This window comes from Larus michahellis, chromosome 5 (genome assembly GCF_964199755.1).
Source record: "Larus michahellis chromosome 5, bLarMic1.1, whole genome shotgun sequence".
Taxonomy (NCBI): Eukaryota; Metazoa; Chordata; class Aves; order Charadriiformes; family Laridae; genus Larus; species Larus michahellis.
Window position 1 is genome coordinate 53,918,403 of NC_133900.1, and position 25,700 is coordinate 53,944,102.

The 25,700-nt window shown below is 44.1% G+C and overlaps 1 protein-coding gene across 2 annotated transcripts in view; it reads right to left on the reverse strand.

Annotated features, from left to right (window-relative positions):
• The window catches only part of FAM53A (family with sequence similarity 53 member A), a 72,751-nt gene extending 68,571 nt beyond the window's left edge, over positions 1-4,180 (reverse strand). The window contains exon 1 of one of the 2 annotated variants that reach the window (XM_074587357.1): positions 4,082-4,180. The gene's annotated coding sequence lies outside the window, so the exon portion shown is untranslated. The remainder of the gene's footprint in view (positions 1-4,081) is intronic. The other variant, XM_074587358.1, reaches the window with a different exon arrangement.
• Positions 4,181-25,700: the final 21,520 nt, after the last annotated feature.

Below are 25,700 nucleotides of genomic sequence, written 5' to 3' on the forward strand. Positions count from 1 at the left end.
CAAACAGTGGAAAGCCAATTATATTAGTTTTGTTTTTATAACTTGTAAAGTTTCCTAACTGAAACATTTCATATTTTCTAAAGCATGATATTCAACTGCTTGCTTAAAAAAAAAAGCGCTGTCAGTAAACTGAGAGCCATAACCCAGATAATGCATTTAGTAACAACCCTGCCTACTTCCTCACCTCAACCTAAAAATTAGCCAAAACACAGCCTTCAGAAGTCATTTGTGCCCACTACAAAACATTAGAAGTTAGCTGAGGAGTTTCTTGCTAGCTTGTTGATGACATTATTTCCCAAACTGACCAAACAGAGAAGCCAAAACAGCACAAAATGTAGAAACGGCAATATTAAAGAGCTGACAATTACCTCGACTTCTGGTTTTTCTATACTCAACAGTACAGCAACATCCTGTTGGGTCACAGACAAGTTTGTAAAACAGCCTAGACAGGAGTTAAAAATACGCCTTTTTTTATAGGCCTCCTTTTGAGAGGCAAAGAAAATCCTCAAAGAAAACCATTTTCTGAAAATATGACTGTCTCAATCCCCCTAGCAGAGTGTTTACAGTTAAGAGACACCAACAAAGCACAGATTATTTTTTTTATATACAGATTCTCTTTCATCACTGGATTGCAATATTTCACTGTCACTTAAGATCTTGTTAACCACACAAACTTCATGACACACCAAAAAACATGTCGTCAACATAAACGGCTACCTCTCAGGTATACACAGTCAATAGATTAAAACAACTACCAAAAGAATATCAGCCACTATGCTGAGTTTAAGTAGCTGTTTTCCCAGCCATGAATTTCTTCCCTGGAAGTAATGAACAGGGCTGCTTTCTGCTCATTAACCCTTCCTTGAGGAACGCTTATAAAGCCCTTCACAGGTTTCTGTGTGCAGTTTCACTCCGCCAGTAAGCTTATGTTACTTACAATATCTAGAATAAAAGTTACAGCTACTTCCGCAATGGACAGGAATCTCTTACATGTTCTACCGTAATATATTTCAAAATTTAAGTTTATATGTAAATATGTAAGACTAAAGACAAGGTCCTATGAATATTTGCCTGCAAGATCATTAACATCAGATCTCAAGAATGTAGTAATCTAAACATAGTCCAACAAGTTTGTTTTGCAGAAATAAAAATGAAAGTTTAAAGCAAACTAAATACAGCACAAAACCTGTGAGTTTTGCAGGGGAGAAAGAAATTCACTGTTGGCAAAAGAACGAACTTCTGTTTATATTATGACCTTCAAAACACACTAGAAGAAGTGTAAATCACAATATAAGCACTAATATTTTCTAAAGGTTTAACAAGTCGTCTTATTACTGTTTAAGTAAACTCAAAGCACAACCAGAAAGGACAAATTCTTAGAACAAAACTCAAACCCAGCATCAAAAAAAGCGTAGATGCAAAGAAAGAATCATGTTTGGAAAGTTTTAAGTACACCATGTTTCTAAAGGGAATAATCTATCAAACCACAGGAGGTGACTAGAACTGCCATCATCACTGCTAACACAAAGGAATGTAGATTGGGGGGAGGCAACAGAGGAAGGGGGAGAAAGAACAGGCAAGGGAGAAGGAACTAAAAAAAGGGAGCTACAGTAATGGCTACCAGACTCTCAAGGAATTCCTATAGGAAAGAATAAATCCTTCATACCATTTTAAAATAAAGCAATCCATGCAATAAATTGCAGTCATCCCAGTAATGTTAAGCTTTTGGTTTATCTGCCCACCATATTTTCATAAATATAGTTTTATACCATACACTAAAACTTCCAAAGCTCAAGACAATGGCTGCAAATACAAATAATATTTCTTCTTTCAGCCTCCTCATTCTTCTGAATCATAGTACCCTGCAGAAAAACAGCTTTTCAACAGGAAGTAGGAAAGTTAACTATGCCAAATTCAAAACATCCCTTTACAATCATTTAATCGACTTTAATTCTCAAGTTAAAGAAACAATAACTATGGGTTACACACTGGCAGGTAAAGGCCGCTAGAGGACAGCCAGATTACCACAGCATGGAGCATCCTGAAAGGATATCATTAGGGGGATGATCTTGCAGATCAGTATTTTAAGTTTATGTCTAATAGGCAGCACATACTTCCATATAATGAAGAATAGAATCTTGTTACTGACAAAAAAAACCAGGGAGGATTAAAAATAACAGACATATTAACATGAACGGTATTTCCCAGAAATTCAAAATAAATGGGTAGTAAACCCATTTTCTAGTTAGGGGTTCCACCAGCTTACACAGAACTACTTGGAATGTATGTTTTAGCTCCCTACCCTACACATACTGACGTCCTGCCTCTGAGTGCAATTCTTCCAGGCATTTTCAGAAGCACAATAATTGTAAGGATACAAGCTCTTTGGGCTCGATCATGTACATTGCATCTCCGATAGAACCAGATTCAAGTCACATGCTTCATTAGCAAAGTTTTTGCTATTCGGCAAACACTACTCCAGATTTCATAAGCCCGACTCAAAGCAAACAGACCATTCACAATTAGAACACATCCCGAAACATTTCAGCTTGCCACAAGATACACAAACTTACTGTTTCTTGCCAAAAATGGCTTTGATGAGAATATTTTCTAGCAGTCAGACATATGAATGGGAGGCAATGAAACAGTGAAGGCTGTAATAACTGTTCTCGGGAGCTAATTTTAATGTAAGCACAGTGAACCAGAAAATAGATCTGACCAGCTGGCTCAACTCATCCCCAGGCCTAGAACTCGGCATGCACATTAAAAGCCAGTGTCTTATCTGGTCTGACTCACCAAGCCACTCTCAACCTGAAAGTTAAGAGTGCTACTACACGGCACCATTTCTGTAACGGCTGTTTGCTGGACGGTTATGAAGGATATATCGCTTACCTAAAGAGAAAACGCCTTAACTTTCAGGTCTCTACCAGAAGAGTCCTGATAACTGACGCTAAACCAGAGGATCGTCTGCAACTGCCAACCTCTCTGCCTCACCAACCCCATGGCGACCTCCTTAAATAGCATCCCAAATTTCAACAACAAGTCTATTTAGCCTTCTTGCAGGCAAGATGACGTTTAATAACCCAAATAATCAGAACAAAGCCACGTTACTGCCTTTAGAAAAGCCCGAATAACACAAAGAGTCTATTCACTTGTCCGTCTCAGACTTTTGGTCCTTACACTTATAAGCCATAAATGAGAAATCAACTTTCTTATTACTGAGGGGGTAAAGAAAGGGTGGCGGGGGGAGAAAATAATCATGTTGTTCACCCAGGAATCGCAGTGGGAGTTATTGTGGAAAAACCGCACACCTCCCCTGACGTAACCCTACCCTTGAGCACCCGAGGTGGGGAATGGCCTGGAAGCCCCAGGGGATGAATGTGCCCCCGGACACATGTGCCCGGCGGGGCGGCGGCACAAAGGCGACACCGCGGGGCCCGGCCGGGCCCGGCACCTCCGCTGTCCCCCCACACACACACACCCCGGCAAGGCCAGGGCCCTCGCCCGGAGCACGGAGACACGGCACCGCCGCGCAGCCAACCCAATCCCCGTCCCGAGAGGCAATTATTAATGCCAATAAGTTGGTTTTTGGTTTTTTTTTGCTTTTGTTTTTCGCCCTGGCAGGGCTGCGGGCAGCCGCCGCTTCGCTCCCACACGAAGTCTCCAGCTAACAGCCGAGCGAAGGGGAGGCAACCTTTACCTCCAGCTGGGATGAAGGAGCGCGGCCCCCCGCCTGAATACCAATAATTATTATAATATCTATACCTATTTATCCATCTATATAATTAAAGAGACAAGCAGCCCGCGGCTTTGGGGCAGCAGGAGGCCGCTGCCGCGGGGAAGGGCAGCGCCGGGGTGACACCGCCGCTCCGCAGATCCCCCCTCCACCGCCGGCCGAGCGCTGTCCGGTCCCCACGGCCGCCGGGGCTCCGCCGAGGGGTGCAGGCCCGGCCGCCCCCCACCGCGCTCCGCCCGGCACTGCCTCAACGGCTACCCCCAGCCAGCTGCGCTCGCCCTCTGCCGCCGGGCGCTGCCCACCCCCCCGCGGCCTGTCCCGGCCTCCCTCACCGCGCACCGGTACCTGCGCCCGCCGGGGCCGCCTCCCTCCGTCTGTGGACCGGGCTCCCCAACGGCAATTGAACAAAACACAGCCGGCTCCGCCCCCTCCCGGCGACCGCCCGCTCCCATTGGCCGGCCGGCCCGCCCGCCGAACTTTGACCCGCTCGGCCATAGGGCGGTGGGGGGCGCTGGCCCCGCCCCACAGGGGGCGGGCCCGTTGCCGGCAGGGACGCGCCGCTGTGGTGCTGGGTGGGGCGGGGAGGAAGGCGCCGGACTACATCCCCCAGGAGGCATTGCGGAGGGGGCGGCGCCCTTCTCCCATTGGCCGGCCGGGGAGCGTGCGGGGGGGCGCGGAAGCTGCGCTTTTTCTCCTGGAGGGGCGATTACGTCATCGCGTCCCCGGATGGAGCCGCAAGAAGGACGCGGGCGCGCGCGTGGCGCAGCGAGCGGGCGCAGCGCCACCCGGACGCACGGCGCGTGCGCAATGGCTGGCGGAGCGTGTGTGTGGCACCTCAGGAGGGCGGGAATGGAGGGTGGCCGTGGTGGCGCTCCTCAGGGCGGTGCGGCTGGGGCCTGCCCGGGTGGGGGTGCTGCCCCTCGCCCACAGCGGGGTCCAGGAATGCCCGTCAAGGACGTCCTGCTAGTCCTGGGCCTGGTCCTTGGCCTTGTCAGTCTGTGGGTGACCTCTGTCAAGGCCTGGCCGGGCCCAGCTGATTGCACCCAGCATGTCAGCGGTGGCAGAGCCTCTCTGCAGAGCGGCTGAGGTGCAGGCATCTGGCTTGTGGCACTCCCAGAGGCAGCAGCAATGGCACCAGGGACTTCCCCCAGAAGCCATTGCTGTGGCTTGCCCTAACCAGCCCCTGCTGCTTAAGTTACCTTCCTTCTTAGCTGGTTCTTCCCAGTTTGCTCTGCAGACCCGCGCTGTGTAGCGGTGTGGTTACACTGCCCTCTGCTTGCCTGCTCCCTGCCTCCCTCAGCTGGCAGCTTCCAGACCAACCTGCTGGAAATGCTCAACTTCATCTCCCACAGCGGTCCCGAGTGGACCTGAACTGGTGCCACCTTCTCTTGTCTTTGAAAATGGAGGCCCCTGAAAAAAAAAAAAAGAAACACAAAACACACACAAAACAACCCCAAACCCAAATCCCAAGATCTGCTTCTTACTCTGCAAGAAATGTTCCTATGGGAGTTTTTCAAAAGCAGTTATGAGTCAACCATAGTGAGGAAGTGGGATGTGTTTGGACAACAATTACATTATACACTTGTCAGGGCAGAGACTGCTTTATGTGGATGCATAATCCTTAACATCATGAGAAACCAAACCCTGATTTACTGTTGCCTACAGGCCTAACATTACTGAGGTACAGGTATTTTTTATTAATGGTAACTATTAGCAAGCTCTTCTCATCCCTTTAACAAGCATCTGTTATTTCAGCCTTCTGCAACCTGTTCTTCAGTGTTTGTGCATGGAGTTGTATTTCGCTCCCTCACCTTTCCTTTGCCCCAGAAGTTTTTCATCTGACTTTGCCGTATTATCCTGTAAGATTTTTTCTGAATTACAAGAAAATGTTGCAGTAGATACCTGAGTTAGTTAACCTTGGAATGCAGAGCCCAAATCAAAACTCTGTTCCTGGGACATCCTTACTGCGCCTTGCTTATTTTACAGGCTTACAAATTTTAACCTTAGGAGACTGATAACTTAAAACCAATTTTAATTCAGGCAGCATTACCAGGTTTTGCTGCTTGTCCTTCATCACTGTCCTCTCAGCTTTTACACCCTGCAGTACCCAGTTCCTTGAAAAAGTTTGCATGTTTGTTTTATTTTGATAAGCCTTGGGCTGAAATCTTTTCAAATAGTTTTCTAAGATATCTTTCCCAAATTATACAATGAATATTTAAATTAGCGTACTACTTCTCTGTAAGATCAACACCCACCTCTCTTTAGAAAGATCTTGCAAGCGATTAAAGGTACACAGAGAAAAGCACACAGCTTTCTCCCATAGTTCAGTCCTGGCTCTTGAAATACTTTCTGGTTGTGCTCATTTTGCTCCTGGCCTTATTGTGAATTCTAGTGCATGGGAAATTGTAGTTCATCTGCTTTCATGATCCTACCCATATCTTTGGCAGGGACTTGCCTCCATCCTGTAATCAGTTTCGTACACAGAATTCCCCATTGAAAACAAGTTATCCCTGAAGCATTTCATTGCTAAATCCTTATCCAAACCTAGAATTAACAATTTAGGTTTTTCAAAAAATGAAGTCATAATGTAATTTTATTTTTCACAACCATTATATCTAAGTATTGCACTGCAGTTTAGCAGCTCAGGTGTGAAATTTTGATGTAAAACTGGTTTTCCCTCACCTACAAGTTCAACAATTTTCATAGCTTTGAAACATTAATGTTTTTCTGAGTTCCGCCACAATACTTTCCTCCAACCTCCTGTGCTATTTCTGCTGCAAGTAAAGGTAAAACCAGGGGGAACTTTGTGTTTCTGAAACTGAACTGCCTCTCGATTGCAGCTGTTTAATTTCAGCCATGGCTACAGTGATGGGGGAGGTGTGTGGAAGAAGCTACAGCCACACTCCCACAGCAGTCAGTGCTTCTGCTCTCAACTTCCACAGGCACGGTATTTCCAACTAGGGTAAAAACTTCACAGTAATTAAATTATCTTAAGGATTAGATAACTCTTCAATCTTCTTTCTCTTCTTCTGTAATGCTCCCCTGTGATTCCTCCCCTGACTTCTTTTATCACTTTCCATTCTTTTCTCCAGCTTTATCAGCATTTTTTCCATTGCGACAATGGCTGATACTCTCTTCTTTTGGGGTGGAGCTGCCTTCAACTGTCTGTAGTCCAAAAACAAGTGGGATGCTGAGCTCTAAACGTGTGATGTTACAGAGGTGGTACCTCCTGTGATCAGCTGGCTGCATCCCAAAACTTATCCCGTGGTCAAATCACATACAACGGTCAACAAAAACTAAGGGCCTGGGGTGGGAGATAGGAGTGAGCGATCATAGCTGAGACAGGGCAGGTGGCAGCTTTAATCGATGTTATTCAGTATTCAACCATCGTCTTCTTTTATTTTATACCCAAGAGTAAAGCTCTGGCGGGGATCCAGTTTATAATTCAGATCTTGGTAAACACAGACCTAAATTTCCCTCATGACAAGGTTCGATAGTAATTGTCTAGCACTTTAAATATCTAATTACAAACATGCTACCACGTGTTAAAGTGGTCGGTGTCTGCTCACTCAACTGTGTGTCTCCAGGAAGGGCCATCTGTTTCCAACAAAACAGTGAGACATGAATGTAGACAGGTTTCTAAATTAAAAAAAAAAAAAAAAAAAAGACCAAAAAAAAGTCCTCAAGAGAGACACAAAGCTGTCTTTACAATAAAGCACAGGCTGAAATAAGTACAATCAGAATGAACCTCAGGAGAACGTTTTCACCTAGAGGAACTGATGCATGGCCTGATTGCCCTAAGATACCCTCCTGGGGATTATTTTATGCACCTAAACTACTGGAGTATGCATCGAGAAGTCTTCACTACATACACAGATGGTATGTTTGGTTTGGTCCGTCTTCACATGTATTTTCCATAAAGGAGTAGCAGTTCCTCTTGCATCCCGTCCCAACACCTAGCTCCTAGATCCAGTTATTCAAGAAAGGGAATGTTTTCCCCTCCTTAGTCAGAACAAGGCAGATAGGCGTGAGTGACATGCTGGCTTTGCCTCTCACGCAAAAACAACAAATAGACCTTCACGCTACGTGTGTGTTACTACTAAGTTGTTGCCAATTTAGGCAAATTACCACCTAAGATCAGGAAAGGAAACAGAGGAGACTATGCAACTCAGTTCTTTTTTTGTTATTATTTTCATACTGCTTGTAGATAAGGAGCCCAGCAGCTATTTGATGTAGTTAAAGAAATGAAGTGCAAAAATAGTTCAGACGCTCTGTAGCGTTCACAGCTGCTCATAAGGTTCAGATGAGCGTTTCCAACGCTATTTCAAATTGGTTGAAAGGTATTTTGCTGTGTACACTGATCACTTTTTACTTAGCACAGCATTAGTAAGCCAAAAGTTGTGTATTTACTATGTACTGTGGTCCTCTTACAGTAAGTTACAGAAGGAAGACAAGTAAGCGAGTTGGGATATTGATAGCAAGTCTCCAGTAAATTTACCCTAAATCATGGTATTTGTCTTCTTGTAGCAGTCATTGTTAGTCATTCATCTGTTTCCCCACAAAATACATATAATGGAAACGGGGCCTCTGTTTTAAAAGACAAATTTATGAAGGCCTGTCAGAAAGGTTCCAGAGCCAATAAAATCCTTCACTGATCCTGTTTCTCTCGGGGTCACTTTGTGCTCGCCCTCAGGAGCAAGGGGACAATGTGGATTCCATCTCCAGGCCCAGGCAGTCCCCGTGCAAGGGGGTGAAGAAAGAAACTGGACGGGCTTTGGAGTCCAACACAGAGCAGGTACAAGAAACACCGCTGAGGTATTGAGGGGTCCTGTGATATCCTGCGTGTTTTGCGGGCATGTTTGAGCATGGCTGAGACTCATCAAAAATGTTTTTCACACTTCTCCATTCTCTCTGTTTAGTAGTTTCACAGCTGAGCATATGAGTTCTGGGCACAAGAGGAAGTTCTGCCACTAATTATATGTATCAGTTGTGGTTTTAATGTAAACCTTGCTCGGACTGCTCTGAGTACCTTATACAGGTGAGTTTTCTGTATAAGGTACTTATTTATCTTCAAGGGCTTGTTATAAATGAGATAAAGCAGTAAGAATGCTAAATAAATAAGCTGGAATTGAGAAGCAAAGCCATGTTCAGCATCAAAATCTGAAACACGCAGAGGGCTGACATCCTGGGATATTAGAGTCAGGGGTCTGTCATACACCACTACAAGTTGGCTAGGCATTATGTACTTTGCGAACTCTTAAAAGGATTTTGAAAATGTTGAGTTAATCATGACCAGATCAGGTTTTATTGGATTTCATGGAAGGGTGACTCCGTCCCGTGCCTCCTGTACACAGCTGACTTTTCCTGCATCCAGCCTTTCACCTCCATTACCTGCTATTCCAGCTACGCAGTTGCCTGCTTCTTCTTAAATTGAGCCATCTGGCCAGGGTACACTTGATTTTTCAGGGTATGAATTAGCCACAGGATTTCAAAAAGGGCAAATCAAGTTCCAAGTGCTGAGCCAGTACAGCATTGTTCTGCTTTTCACTGCAGTCCCCTAGGAACAGTCCCACTCATGAGAACTCTAAATTGCTAAGAGTTCAGCCAAAGCATCTTCTGCCTACTCAAGTTTCCAGTCCTTCCTACATGCGTTTCCAAGTGCCTTGTTCTTTTTGCGATATACAGCGCTCCCTTCCTAGACCTTCCCTATGCTTGCCTGCTTTACAAAAAAATGGCTTATTCGCGTCCTGAGTGAGCCTTTTCTCAGCCCAGAACTTTTCCCCAACTTTTCTCTCCTTGAAAAAAGCCAGGGATAGCAAAGGCACATCAGTTACCTGCATCCTGCTGCAGCCAGAAGGGCTGCTTGAATTCTCAAGTTCCCATTTTTTCTGCCAGTACAGGGCCTATAGAACTCTTGCAAATTCCTCTAGTGATTTGCAATACAAGGTATAGCGAGGACAGATCACTAAGAAATAAATTTGATTCATAAGCACTTAAAGCATGCTCTGCACAACATATCACACCGGTTATGTTTCACCATCCTTAATACAGAATTTCTGTATGAGCCATTTCATCTGCTTCTCATTTTTTGAGTTGGGGGTTTGTCTGGTTTTCATTGGTTTTTTTTTTTCATTTTGTTTTGGTTTGGGTTTTTTTTTTGTTTTGTTGGGTTTTTTTGTTTTAAGGAGATAGTAATTAGCCCTGTTCTGTACTTACCTGTTATTACTTATCCAGAAATCTGAGGGAGCAAGAAAAAAATTAATTTTTCTGTGGAAACACACTGGATAAGTACTTTGTTAGCGTAAGAATTGTTTATACCTACATAGATATTATTTTCTTTTATTCTGCTGATGAGAAGTGGTGGAAGATGTGCAGTGGGCAGTAGCATTATGTCAGACCTTAGTATCTTTTACCAGTTTCCAGGAAACAAAGATCTTTCAAACATGAAACTTTACTGGAAAACAAAAAGTGGTTGAAAAACAGAAATATCTGTATTTCATTTTGTCTCATTCCTAAATTGACTGTGGTTAGATAAAGAAGGAACTATTTAAATCATCAAATCAAAACAGGGATTTAAGGATGAATTTTCATTTGCATTTCAGCCAGGCAGAGTGATATATACCCAAGATTTTAAACATTAATTCTTCACATAGATTTGTGCATACTAATCATCAGGTATATTCATATATTGAAGGGTTTTCTTTTACATCTTGTATTTCTAGATAATTGCCCCTGCAGAAGGCAATTCAAATGCCATGTTTCTACTCATGCTCGCAGACCTGCCTCCTCTGCTCAAACTAAAATTGCAGCCTGTCTCTCAGAAATCCTGTCCCAGGTACGTAACTGACAGATCAAGCCCATTGTGACTCAAATAGAACTTTTAATTTTCTCTCAGTTTTCTCCTCAACTAATACAATCTCATCTCATTCATATCCATTCAAACCACTGCTGCAAAGGCTGTCTAGCCATGTCCTTTAGCCACACTAGCCTCCTCCTTCTAACGCTGCACTGGCTTTATTTTTGTTGTGTCAACCACTCTCTTCCTGTCTTTCCATTCAAAGCCCTTCGTAGCCTATTCCACCTCTATCTGCCTTTCACTAGAGCTTCTGCCTCTCGAGCCCCTCAGACACTCTGAACTGCACCATAAGATCACCTAGTGTGACCTGTGCTTACCCCAGGCCTTTACATTTAGCAAAGATACTCGTATATTAAGCCCAAAGGTTTCAATTAAACTAAAGCATTTTAGTTCTCAGGAGACTAACCTGTGTTTCACAAGCAGAAAACAAGAGTGATCACCATGGCCTGAGGCTTTTACGATGGCCCAAATGATTCAGGAGGTCAACTAAGCCGTTGGCTGTAGCGGAAGGGGATAAAAAAAGAAAAATGAACCTTCATGTCCCTGCTCCCCTGACTGGGAGGGAAATGTCTTCCTGACCCCTAATCAACCCTGTGCAAGAGACATCCATCAGTCCTGTAGAAAGAGAGGTTCCCTCATCATGTCAAAGTACCCACTTAAACTGTTCTGTGTTTTGAGCTATGAGACACCTAGAACATCTCTGAAGAAGGGTGGAGATAATATTTGAGCTAATAAATTTTAAAAAATCTGTTTTGATGAAACCTGGTGTCTTTTGGATGTGTTTCAGGGCTGACTGACTAAGATGCAAGTCTTGACTGAATCTTTTTCTGTAGTTGGGGTAGGTGAAAGCCTCACAAATTTGTTGTTTTTTTTCCTCTGTTCTCTGTTGTCTAAGACTGCAGGGGCTGATTAAGTGGCTTTGTCTTCAGACACACTTGTAGGGTGTCTTCTATTCAGTTGACTACTTGCATAAATTGTGTGCAACCTCCAAAAGGCCTCTAAACCTTTACCAAATTAAGTTGAAGTTGTCCAACTGGTTTTAAGTGTATTACATTGTATACAGCTATGCACGGACAAGCATGGATGACGCGCACTGGTGGCTATGTGTTGGGAAAAGGAAAGTGGGGGAGCAATAATTTCTCCCTCATCTCTGATACTATTAGCTAAAGACAGGAGATTTGATTACAGCCACTATTTTAACACTGAACCGGGATTGTTACAAGTATGTCAAAGGCTGTGCACAAAGCCTTACTCCCAGAAAGAAGGAACCGAGCAGGAAGACTATGATACAGGTACTGGGTTCAGGAAGAACCAGTGAGACCCTCCAGCCCCTACCCTAGCACCCACAGAGGTTCCATGGTTTCTTCTCGAAGCTAATGAAGCCTCTCATGGTTTAGTTTAAATCAATGGCAAATGCAGTGCATTGCTAAGTAAGCAGCAATGCATATTTAAAATCACAATTTAAAAAGTGTATGTGATTTCAAACTGCAGTTTGAAACACAGTATCTAACACAATGAGGGCCACCAGAATCCATAATAAAGATCATCCATGGAACCCCTGTCTTATTAAACTACCAATGGACACCTCTTGTCTTTCTCCTGTGACAGTCTTCAGGCTTTGGAGAAGCTCGCTCTAGCTATCTGCAAGGTGATGTCGTTATCTCTTCTCATATTCCCTCACAAGGTCTGACTTTGCTCCGAGATCTACAGAAGCTTGACAAAACCTGCCAGTGGTGTGCTGAAGATGCTGCCAACCAGGCTGATCACCACGCACCCTCTTTTCCCGTAACTCTGGTGTCTGCCTGCTTCTCTCCTCTTGCCTCATCCTTCCTTTGGCAATTCTTCAGGCAAGGACTTGTATACTTGTTCTGTGTTGGTGCAGTGCCCAGCATAACAGGGACCTGGACCATCACTAGAGTTCCTAGGTACTTTGCGTAGATAAATAATAACGGTAATCTGCAAGCAAGAAATTGCTTCGAGCATTTGGCGGTGGAGTGGGGTGTTTTCTGTGAAGCAAAAATTGCAGTTTGCCTCCCCACAAATCAGTTAAAATATTCCGCATACAGATCTGCAGATCCCAGATGCAGAGAGGCCACGGTAAACAGCTAAAAGAATTTCCCTCCCCCCTGCCCCAAGAGCTATCATGAAATATGTTTTTTGAGGAAGAAGTGCAATCTCTGAGTGTATGTTTCCTGTTTCAGTTCATTTTTAATGTTCTAAAGCCAGTGGGTACTTCATTTATAACAAGCATCTCTAACTTTGTCATCAAGATAGCTGTTCTGATTTTTTTACAAGTGATGCATTTTTAAACATTATATATACGTATGCTAAAGCATACAGGCATACATATATGTAATGTTTAAAAATGCACCACTTGTAAAAAAAATAATTTTTTAACTAAAAAATTAAAAGCAAACTTCACAACAGCAATGCAAGGCTCTCCCTGTTTTTTTCCTGGTTACCAATCCTTGTACAAATTTAAAGCACATTAGCCACTTTGAAAATAAATCTGACTGCATTTCAACCTCGTCTCTTTGGAGTTTTAGTTTGAAGATAGCAGTGGCATTCCACTGGCTAAGCCACTTGAGTGAATTTCCTGATTTTGCTTGGTTGCTTAATTTCCTGTTGGGCTCACATTTTGCCTAATTCAAGACAAAAAGACCCCTATAAATGGGATGAATGATTGAAATTGCAGAGCTGGACATAGTAATTTGATTGCAGTTCAGCATGTGCCTCTGAACAGAGGTAGAACTTCTAAGACATGCATATAAGTAGCTCTAAAAATGTCTTTAATTCGGGATTTTCTCCCCTTATTGAATTACCCATCTATCCATCCAAATCTGTTATCAAAGGTCTTCTCCTTGTGTTCACGTTTTAATGTGTGTCCATGACAAGTTTCCCCCTGTTATGACATCACTCTTAAGTCTAAAACGGGACAAAATATAAAACAATAGGAAGTGCTGCAGTCTGTTATTCATAAAAGCTCTCTAACAGTACTTAGGAGTACATTTAAAGCAGATCTCCTTCTCTGCATAATGTTTTCCAGTGACAGGCTTTACATTCAACTTTTAAATACTCAGGATTGTGAATGGGACCAAATAATGCTTTAGGAAAAGCCTATAAATAATGGATGCATAATACATACAATTTAAATCTCTAACCTGATTGTTCCACACATCTTTCCTTTATATATTGCCTATCATGCTATACAAAACTACTAGCCTATAAAAGCTTAAAGTAAAACTGTTGGCTTTTTCCTGATGTTCCCTCCTCAGTGAAGAAGAATACCTATGTGGGTTTATTTCTCAGTTAGATCAGCGGAAGACTTTATGAATTAAAAGATGCACTTTGCAGTTTTATCTGAACACCATCAGCCTGGGCTCAGCCTGATCTTGTCTGGGATGGATTTCCAGGGCAGGTCTGTGTGAGAACGCCGTCCTTCCACAGCACTAGCCATGGTCCAGGACCTACCCAGCTTGTCACCTGTATGGAGCTGGAAGCTTTAAGGATTTAAACTCTGCATACATCGAGGCTAAACTTAAATCATGACGACACCCCGTTATGAGGTCAGTTTCTGTAATATCTGTTATTCAAGTATCTTTTCTGTCAAGAACTTGCCGGTGGAATGGGTACCAAATTATTAATGTAGGCAAACTGCACACCTGTATTTGAGAAACTAAAATGTTAGCTTGGCTTTGGATGCTTGGGCGTGATGATTCTGAAAGGGCTGTTGTGAACCACATTTCTAGCAGCTTCAGACGTGACAGACAGATCCTGCAGGAAATGAAAACGCTGTGTCTTCTTTCCTGAAAATTATTATTATTATTATTATTATTATTATTATTATTATTATTAAGCATTACTCTTGTATGTGTCTTTTTTTTCAGATGGTCTGTTAGTGGCAGGGTTCTTGCTGTGTTGTATGTCTGGTTAATGGCCTAGAACATCATCATTGTTTACAGTTATTTCTAACAGGAACTGAGATCAAAGATCAAGTTAATGGAAGAAGGAGAAATGAAAGATGAGAGCCAGTCCTCTGTTAGGAGGGACTATATTCTGCCCTTGCAGAGCTTTATCTGATAAGTATTTTTCCATCTCTGACGACTATAAGCCAGATCCTGTGATCTTTATATTGACCAGCTTTGTATTCAAAACTACATCAATAAGACCGCATTTAATTTGGGCGCATTTTTATCCCACTGCCCTTTCACTTCCTGAAAAATCCATTTTACCAAGCAAGAGCTGTATGATACTGCCTCAAAAATACTGTGCTTAGGCATCTTTATGGCCATGAACCGAGCATATTAGCTTTTTCATGATTACAGACTGGATCTGAAGGTTGCATCATCTTCTGGGTTCTTGCAAATAGAGTAACAGAGGTTGACACAGGGAAAATATTTTTTCAGAAGAGCCAGGTACACATGGACCCAACAGCCTCTTGAAACCTTATAGAGGAGGTAGCTCTGACAGTGGGCTTCACATTTCCATCTCTATAGCAGCCAATTTAAAAACATGTACGTAACATCAACAGGGCCAAGATACTATGACTGATTTGGGTGGTTCTATTTTTATGTTACTTTATTTTTAAGCTAGCTAGGAGCAGCCATGGTTTAAATTAAACCCATCATTTCCACATAATTGAAGAGGGATTTACAGAAGATGCAGACGCTTTTCATGCCAAATGTTGTGCATGTACAGAATGAGAAGCAACAATTACAATTAATTTCTGAGCCCATACTCTGTACCCAGGCAGCAGCAAGGTGTCTCCTTATCACTACAAATGCATGGGGGAAGGGTTTTTGTAGGGGTTTTATGCATTTTTTTTTCAGTGCTGTTAGAACGGGGAAGTTGCGAAATGTCTCGGGTTTCTTTTGCATGTCATTTGTCCAGGCTGGCAAGAAGGTGCTCTATCTAGCAAGGTCTGCAGGCTGGGACGCCAAAGGGTCCGGCAGCATTTGAGAGCTTTTAACTAAAAGTTACCGCAGAGGAAAGTGGTGACTGTTGCATTCCACCTGTTATCTCTGGGAGTCAGCAGCACTGCCTTCCCCCTCCAGCTTCCCTGCAAGTCCTGGCAGCGCCGAGATAACATTTCATTCAAGATCTGCTCATGCCAGGTTATCGATAAAGTTAGGAAAACGAATACCTTGAGGGAGGAAGGCTAGATTTTCAGTTTGCTTAATTTATGGGCCAAGTCTAGCCTGGTACAATGGAGGTCCAGCTGTCGGTGTTCTTTGTCATCCTTTAGAGGATGCCATTTTGCAATGGCAGGACATGAAAGGGGGTTTGAAGAACACTTTGCAGCGATGGTGGCTGACTACTGTGTTTCTGGTTACAATTAACAGCACATTCTCACCAACTCTCTCTGATTCTTCTTGTTCACAGGCCCGGGGCAACCGGAATATCTTTCTTTTGTCCCACACTCCTTCATCACCATGGCAACAAATGGGCAAATATTATAAATAATTTTTTTTTTTTTTGCAAGTAGACTGGTAAGTTTTCAAGACCACACACACACACGCAGGGTACAGGTAGTTCAGACTCCGGGATTAGCACGTTAAAACCGTGGGTTTAACCAGTAACTTGGGCTGTGGCCCAGCTCCATGCCAATGCCCATGGGAAAACATCCTCACAAAGTCAGGTAGCGCACTGGTGACTACACAAGTACATGGGCAATGCCCAGTGCCAGCCTGTGGCTGTTGTCACCAGCAGTTAAAGGGCGATTGAAGTCTTCTCCAGGACCACCCTGAGCTCATCCTAATTGTGCCACTGGTGGAAACAAAGGTCAGCCCTTGTGCAGGGATTTAGTAGTCCCAAGGGGACACTGTAACCCAGAGCCCTTAGGGACACTGTAACCCAGAGCCCTTAGGGACACCGCAGTCGCTAATCACTGTGGCCTAGGAAGCAGAGTCACCATCCAATTTAATAAACACCGGCCCCCAAATGGAGGGGCAAAAGGGGCAACATCAGAAGCTCATCGTACACTGGGAATTGAGGGAGGGGATTCACCTCTGCCTTTGTTCAAGTCAGACCCCTTGCACCACCGAGAGCCCCACCGCGCTCCGCTCCGCTGTGCAGCAGCAATTACAGCATGGGAGCTATAGAAAAACATGGACTTCTAATTTTTGGTTCGGAGTCTGGGAAGAGATCCTTGCCAGCTGCAGCTGCTGGAAGGTACGGTGTCTTGGCATGGTCATTAGATTGATGGATCGTCTGGCATCGGACCTGAGGAAGCTTGAAGGCTCTCATCTGCAGCCTCTGGATCCAGAAGCTAGCCAGAAGGTCTTGAGTATTTTCCTAACCTGCAATTCGTTAAGCACCCTGCAACATCTGCATCACTAGGGTATTTCATGGGAAAGTTTTCTTTTTGTTGGTTACATGTTGCTGCTTGCACGTGTTTTTTTCCTCTGTATCTAGACCATCTATTCTTTTCAAGTGACAGATACTAAAAGTAGTAAGCTGTAAAAACATGTACCACCAGAGTTATAAAGAAAATCTCTTGGGAGATGGTAAAACAAACCCAGTCCCAACACCCTCCCCTTGCCCACGGTGCCAAACCACCTCCTTGTCTACAGCCCTGCCAACAGCTCAATTCTTCCACAATACCTACAGGGAGGGAGGTGGTAGCAGATTAAAAAGCCGGGTTCCTCCCTCCCCGAGGTTTCCCAGCACGTATTGCCGGCCTGGGGAATAAGGGGGAAGGGGAGAGGAAAGGCTGGCTCTGCCCTGCATAGGGCCAAGCAACTTTTCAGCTGTATAAAATATATTAAATTCCAATCTCGCTGGAGCCGGTGTTGAAAGATTTCAGCAAGGCCAACACTTGACCTTTAGCAGACAATAGCCCCGGCCCTAATTGGCAACAGCTCATTGTGCGTTTTCATGTGTTTTGAACAGGCGGGTTTCATGCTCATTCCCCTGTAGGCTCAGGTCTAGGGCTGCGAGCGGGAGGCGGCGAAGGTTTGGTGATTTCTGATTGTTCTATAATGCCACCTGCTGACTCGAGGGCGACAGTAGCCAGTGTATCAAAAGTCCTTTCACAGAGCCTTGCTTTTAACTTTAGTGCTATTTATATTAATGGGATCATTCAATGCATTTTGCTCATGTTCTGATTTAGAGTCCAAGGACAGACCCGAGTTACAAATCCTAAGTGAACACCGCGAGATATATTGGACGCTAACTATACCGGCTTATTGTGCTTTGGTTGGGTTGCAACTACAAAATATAACGAGGAGATGATTGAAAAGGCCTTGATACTCAAAATATTAAAATGTCATGTTTATAAGTATGCTTTTTCACGACTGATGCAAGCTGGAAGCATTTGTATGCCAGCACTACAAGGCATCTTCACTAGGTGACCAAGATGATAGGAGGGGGGAAAACATAAGTGGCTACTTTACTTCCAAGGCAGGCCCAGATCTTACTCCTGCCACAAGGATGATTTCATCATCCATAGCAATTCATGCGCAGATGCATAGAATAGTAAAGAGGCCCCCATCCAGAAAAAGGCTCCAAATCATCTACTTTGCAAAGCCTGGGAAAGTTCAATCACAGATCTGGAGTGAGTGCCACACCGCTAATTTAATCTTTTAACAGACTGAAAAATCATGACCCTTTTATCTAACAAAATTCTCACTTCCTGGACTCATCCTATTATACAACTTCCCTGTCTTGACTGAAATCCCATTTTTCACACCCCATCTCTATCTGAGCCCTTTTTTTCAAAGTATCTCCCTTGCAGGGCTTACGTGCTGCCAGCACACCTCAGCTCTTCCTGCTGCCCTGCTCAAGCTCTGCTGGTCCCCTCGCGTCCTCTTGGGTTCTCTTTCCCTTAGCTCTCGTTCTGCTTTTGCTCCCGGCACTGACCTTATCCATCAGCTCTTTAAATAACTATTCATTCCGGTCTCTACTACCACCCCCAGCAAATCTTTGCATCGCTTATGAGTTCCAGGCAGATTCTCAGGGTACATTTTTCAGAGAGCTTCTGACATGGGCAGCTTGACACCCTCCAGCGCAGTGGAGACAGGCACTGCAAAGCCTTTGCACCACTCTCCTCCTTCTGGCACCTTGATGGGGTCTAATTTTTGTGCTGGCCTCCCAAGCACTTAACAAAAGACGCACATTCAAGCAGGCTTTGTGCCCAGAACGCAATTAAGCATCCAACTGTCCGATCTGTGTGGCCAAATCCTCGGTGTTCCCGGGGGTTCTCAGGTGCAGGTTCACACTGGTTCATCAGGTTTCCGTAGGGGGGAGGAAATGTAATTTAGGTCTTTCAGTCTTAGTCATTGAAAATAAAAGAGGAGTAAGTGAAGCTTGTCTTTGGCTGTAGGAATGGCAAACAAACCAGGCATGATTCTTTATCTTAAAGTGAAATTTGCAAGTGAACAAGGCATTATAATTGATGCAGATTTAAAGATATAAGGTGAGGCTATTCTGTGTTTAGGTTTAAATGACAAACCTTATCTCACTTTTCCCATCCCCTCCCTTTTTCTTCCCTTGCACAGCAGAATGCTTAACAATAATTTCTTCAGACCCAACTGCAGTGATTTTTAGAGCAGCTGGAGATATTTAGCAACCTGAAAAAATCCCCCCCCATCAAACCTTTCTTTCAACACAAGCCGACCAAAGAAATGTCACAACACCCGAGACGAGCAGTTTTGCTGTGTGCTCTGGGTCATTCTGTGCCATTAACAAAAATATTGCACGTGATGAAGACAACCCAGAGCCATGACACAGAAAATAACCAGTGCGTCAGCCCATGTGAACGTGTGGAGGGATACAAAGTCTGCCTGACTGATGTAAAAATACATATACTGAAGACAGATCGCGTCTGTTTAATTCCAGAGTTGAATCAAACTCAGGCTCTGGACTATTAATTGTGCACCCTGCTAAATTGTCAGTACCTTTGCCCATATAGCTGTGTCCTGTGCCCATAAGTATCTCCCCAGGGAATGCTTGGCGTGGCTTGGGGGACAGCAGGCATTCCTAAAAGATAGTACGGACAGTCCAGAGCCAACTCTGGCTCCCTCCATGGTCCTCCAGCATTATCTCAGCAGGCTCTGCATCCTCCAGGATGTCTGGCCCCTCCTCATGCTGCACCCCAGGGCTCACCAAACATCCACACCCTCGCGTTCCTACCGTGAAGACACCATCTTGATGGGATGCAGCACGGCCGTTGTGTTGCTTTTGACACTTTGAACCTCAAAGTGTGATGTCTTAGGCCTACAAAGTCACCACATGGGCCCACCGAAGACCACACAGCACCGTAGCCAGGCTGTGCCACTTTTCTTCGGGCCAGAAAACAACACCTGTTCCTGTTCTATTTAGCAGCACAGATGTCACCAAGGAAAGGAACATTTCCACCTCCTTGGACTTTCCAGGGGGTAAAAACTTATACTATAAACTCTGTTGTGAGTTTAACCCCGACTCTGAAACACTGAAAAACACCGTAGAAGACTTGGTCTCTTCTGTTTGTTTAGGCAGTGAGGACAAGGAGGTTAGAAGACCACAGGGAATGACAGATGCCAGAAAAATAGTCTGGGATGAATGGAGAAATAAAGAAAAAATATTTTATAATGGTGTTACTAAATGAAAGAGAGCCAGTAGGACACTAATGCATCTCATACTTACTATTAGAGGGAGGATCTTCATCCATCCAGAGATGGATCCGTCTAGAGATGAATCGTAATCTTTATCTATCTCTAATCACACTGGCTTCCTTTGCATGTAGTTGGGCATTGCATGGATTTTGCCCCTCAGCTGTAACTAAGTAGGGAAAGATAAAGTGTGCAAAGGAGTAAAAGTTGCAAAATCACCCAGACAAGCAAGATACCACAGGTCCTCACATTTTGATTTGCTTTTTTGCTCTATTACAGAGGATCTTGAAAAGGAGCCATCATCTGACTGAAGACAACACTGTCCACTGAAATATTTGACTGCACGGAGAGGGAGGTGACCTTTTGATGAGGTTTGAAAGAGGTCCACAAAGAAGGAAAGAACACATTGGAGAACAAATGGAAGCTAAGCACACCTTGGCATCCTGAGCTCTAGGGTTGGGGTATTTTTGCTTTGTTTGTTTTGCTCTGTTTGTTCGTTTTGGGTTTTTTTTCTTATAACTAAGAGTTGTTGAAATTGCTGCAGAACCATTGAAATTCCTGCAGGATTGTTCTGTTCTATATAGTAAAAGGAATACCTCAACAACTGAGTGGGTCAACCTTACTAGGTTACATACTCCTAAGAGCAAGAAGAACCTGAGTCATGCTGGGACAGGTTTTAAAACAAGGTATCTGAGAAAAGTGCTTATTTTTGGTTGGTGCCTTCAGTGAAAAACAGTTCCTACTGCACAAAAGTAGGAGGAGGTGGGAGCGAAAGGCAGTAAAACAATGAGGAAAGGGTGTTTCAGTATTGCACGGAAACGTTAATTAGCATTTCTTTGCAACCACCTTTGGCTCCATCCTCAATACTGCTGGATTCATGCAGGAAAAGAGAAAGATGTTGCCCTCCGAAGCTGACCTGCAGGAACCAGGATGAGGGGGGAGCAGTGAGGAGTTCTGCTGTAGCGTGTCTGATAGTGACAGAGGGCAGGGGTATTGGGAAGGCACTGCGTGTTGCTCAGATACGATGGCGTGGCTGTCCTCTGCTGGAGTCACCAGGCTGGACAGCGGTGACAGCGTGGACTCCTTGGTCTTTTCATGAATATTTATAAATGACAATTCTCTTTCCAGAGAAGATGAAGTGTTTGGTAAAAGGGGAACTGCCACCATTTTCCCATTTTTTAAAAGGCTGGCAGCCTCTGCAGGGACGCCCAGCAGCTGCACCCAGCTCCCCACTCTTTCTCCAGCCGGCAGTTTTCCAAATGACTGTCACCTTCCTCCTTGCCCCACAGTCCATGGCTGTTGGAAGCTCATACAGTCTTATTTTTCTACCCACACAAATATCCCTGCTGCCCCACCTTTTTGTTTTACCCAGAAATATCATAAACAGATCTTGTCTCCGCTCCTCTAAATCCTTAATAATACTGCCAAATAAACCAACTGCAGCACCCTCACTGACGGAAGCGATGAACCACCAAGCCTGGGAGTCTGAAGTGTTACAGGACAGTTACCCCGCATCAGAGTAGAACAGATATCCCATGCGGCTGTAGGTTGTTCCGGCAGTAGGAATCTAACTCAGTTTCCGTCTTCTCATGCCCTTTCCCAAGGCAGCCAGCCCTGAGGGTCGAACTGGCACTAAGTAGCTGGGCTTTTGCCTCCTCACATACCGGATTGAAATCACTAAGCTTTATCAGAAGCAGGCAAAAATGACAGATCCCAGGTCTGTGAGGTGGCGTGTGATCCCTGCTGCAAGTAACAAGCGGTGAGGGTGTTTGATATTTTAAAGTGGCCATTAGGACTTCAATCATCTGGGCTGGACTTAACCTGGAGACTCATAGGTGAAGTGCTGAACCCTCACTCAAATGTTGCTCTTAATCTCTGGATCTAGCAAATGTTTATGCTGTGGATAAGCCTGCCAGAAGCAAAAAAGTAAATAACAGACTGTAAAGATTTTAAGTAATTCATAAGCAAAACCTTACATTTTTAATCTCTGGTACACTTCTGTGTAGCTGTTTAGTATTAATTGCCAATGTGCGCGATACATACTATGCAGGTACATTTACTTTAGTGGGCAGATCTCTTCTGAGCAAACCAGAAGGCTGTAGGTTTAATAAGGAGTTAATGTTTAATTCTATTTTTTTATTTTTTAGTTATATATTAATTATGTTTTCAGTGCTTGAGATAAGAAGGAGAGAAAATGTGAGAAAAAACTCATTCTGGGTGTTTACCCTGAAGAACCATAAGTCTGAAAACACATTTTGAACAAACAATTGCAGTTCTGCCCAGTCTTTTTGCTGCTTTCTAAGATTATTGGTGCAAATTAAAGCAATGCTGATATTTTCATTCCAGCTTGGGAAAAAAAGCCAAATGAGGAAGCACATTAGAGGCCAAAAGTAACTACCTCCTATTTGCAGCAAACACTTGATGGGATATTTTTCAGACAAAAGGGGAAGCACCAGGAACCAGCCTGCTTACTGGCCTGGTTTAGAGCAATCTTAAGCCTTTGCACTTTGATAATCTTCCCAACCCAACTCCAGATGTTCAGTCTGGCTAGCTGGAGGGCGGAAGGGAAGATATGCAGAAGAAAATGCACCAGATATCCAAGATTAGAAGTTATGCAGTCTTAGGCATTTGTAAAAGATGGGAGCTCGCCAGCTCTTCCACATATGGGATGGAGGTTTGAAAGTGGAAAACAGCTGCTGTTGTCCTGTGCAACCTCCCAGGCCATGGAGGTTGTGCCACTGGCCCACCACAGCTAGAGATGGAGAAGGATCCTCAATAGGGAAATCCGGCTAGCTGGTGGAGTTAGAGGTGACATAAAACAATCTTGTCATGTCATCCAGGAGAAACATCACTGACTACCAGACTACAGCTGACCCTAATGACAGCTGGGCTCCTGTTACACCCACATCCTTCATCTGGAGCAAAGAGCAGGTCATGTAGTTAGAAACTTTGGGAAACAACCTTGAAAACAGTCAGCAGTGATGGACGAGGCACACAGAACCCACGCCAGAAAGGTTGTGCTCCCCATCAAATGTCAGCGGGGGCTCAATACTGTGCCCAAAGCCTGCTAAGAAGGAAACTCTAGGTACTGAGAAATGCTGCAGGGCTTCTCTCTCTGTAGCAGAAACTGGACTGCCTGCCTTGGAGGCTCACTTATACTTCTTCCATAGTGGACTGTTGAATTCTTAGAACTGTAGAATCATAAAATGTTTGAGTTGGAAGGGACATTGAAGCTCATCTAGTTCCAACCCCCCCTGCCATGGGCAGGGACACCTCCCACCAGACCAGGCTGCTCAAAGCCCCATCCAGCCTTGCCTTAAAAACTTCCAGGGATGGGGCATCCACAACTTCCCTGGGCAACCTGTTCCAGCGTCTCACCACTCTCAGACTAAAGAATTTCTTCCTAATATCTAAATTAAATCTCCCCTCTTTCAGTTTAAAACCATTACCTCTCATCCTATCGCTACACTCCCTGATACAGAGCCCCTCTCCGTCTTTCCTGTAGGTCCCCTTCAGGAACTAGAAGGCTGCTAGAAGGTCTATAAGGTCTAATTCAGTGCCCCAAGCTAAAGAAATAACCATTAACACTAAATTTTCAGGTCCTTGTACAAAGCTTCCACTAATTTTCCCTTGCAATTTATGTAATACAAATGTTAACTATGGGAAAGGGAAGAAATGTGGGGTGGAAATTACTGGCATAATTTATACCTATGGGGATGAAATGCCAGGATGGGAGAAAGAGGACCCTGCATTTAAGACTTCCACTGCGTTTCAGAGACCTGGGGCTACCAAAAATCACCCAGCTTCACCTCCTGAGTGACACGAGACACAGGGTTTCATATCGCCATTGTTGCTTTGATAAGAGACACTTTATTTTCATTTATAGACTCCAAGGAATTTAGCACGTATCTTGATAAACTACTGTCAGGGGTAGCCACCACTGTCACCAGTCTGTGCCTTAACTTTTAATTTGCTAATATCGCCCAGCTGTAGGGACCAATATATGGTTGGGGAAGTTCTGAAATAAACACCTTTACAGGGCATTGCGGACCACAGGAGGGAGGCGCTGCAGAAAAGCAACTTACTTACGGTTAAAGTCAAGTCACGGGATCTCCGGGCTGAACAGAGAAAGGGGAATTTCTGCAGCCTCTGGTCTTCGGTACCATTTTTGCAAATGCCTTAGTTGTGTCCTATTTCAGTTATAATTCACGTTACACAAGACAGAGGGAAAACTGAAAAAAAGTTGTTTGTAGTTGGGATAGGCCAGCCAGAAGGCCGACAGATTCAATACTTTCTTGGACGACTGACTAAGAGCTCAGGAGAGAGACGGAGCAGGACAGGAAGGACAGTCTTATGTCAAACAATGGAGACATTGAGAGACTTTGAATATTTTGACTCCGCTGACAAAAAATTGCTGGCATTTGCCAATAAAATTGGGAAAACATTCACTGAAGAGCAAAACGCCTGTCTTTCAAGCCCTGTCTTAATACTGACTGATGCATTATTTGTTGATAGGGATAATTACTACAGGGCTTGCCTGAAAGCTCATAAGGCTGGAGAAGGTGAGTGAGTGAGACAGATAGCATCTCCTGTCTGTGGACCCACCAGATAGTTGGTTCAGCTGCCATGGACATCTCCACGCCTTGGCACGGATGTTGACTTGCAGACCGAAGAGCCATGTTGAATTTGTCTTGTGGATTGTCCCCTAATAGCTGCAAGTGTTAGGTGCTTCCGATCAACAGGCGAGTAACCAAGGAGGATGAGCGTAACACAACTGCAGATGTCTGTTCATTTACAAATATGAGATTTATATCTCCTTTAAATTAAGGGTACAAGCCACTGAGAGCAGCAAAGTGAGCTAGTATTAACCTCCTCAGAGTGTTCCAGCCTTGCTCGATTTCCTTTTCTTAAGAAGAGTTTCAATTGCAGCACTGGCTAGACCTCAATAAGAGCTCCAAAAAAAACAAACCTTATATCCTGATATTATTTAACAGGGCTATGGACACCTGATGCTTCATCTTGTTTCTTCAACTATCTTTAAAAGAAACGTTATCTGAAATGTTTCCCAGATGACTGGATTCATGAAAACAGACGTATTAGGAAGAGTCATTATAAATGCCCCATTGCAACATGAACTGCAAGGACAAAACCAACACTGCTCCAGCCACACCAGAACCACGTTGTTTACGTCTGGCAGAGAAAACAACCCTTGGTCTGTGGTGCAAGTTACATTTTTTTTTTTTTTTTAGTTATACTGTGGTATTAAAAAGAAGCCTCTGTATTAGTTAAATATTTACTGCCTAAAGCAGCAGGTCATTTTTGTCATATAGATGAAGTACAAGACCGAAGTGCAGCAAGGGGAGCAGTCCCCGCCGTGCCTCTAACCGCCTGTGCGACATGGGGCAAGTCCTCTCTCCTCTGTGCTTCGGCTTCCCCATCTGTAATTAGGGCTGATGTTAACCACCTTCTTGGGGAAGCACCGGTATGTAAAACCCATATTGGACCGTCTCACGTGCAT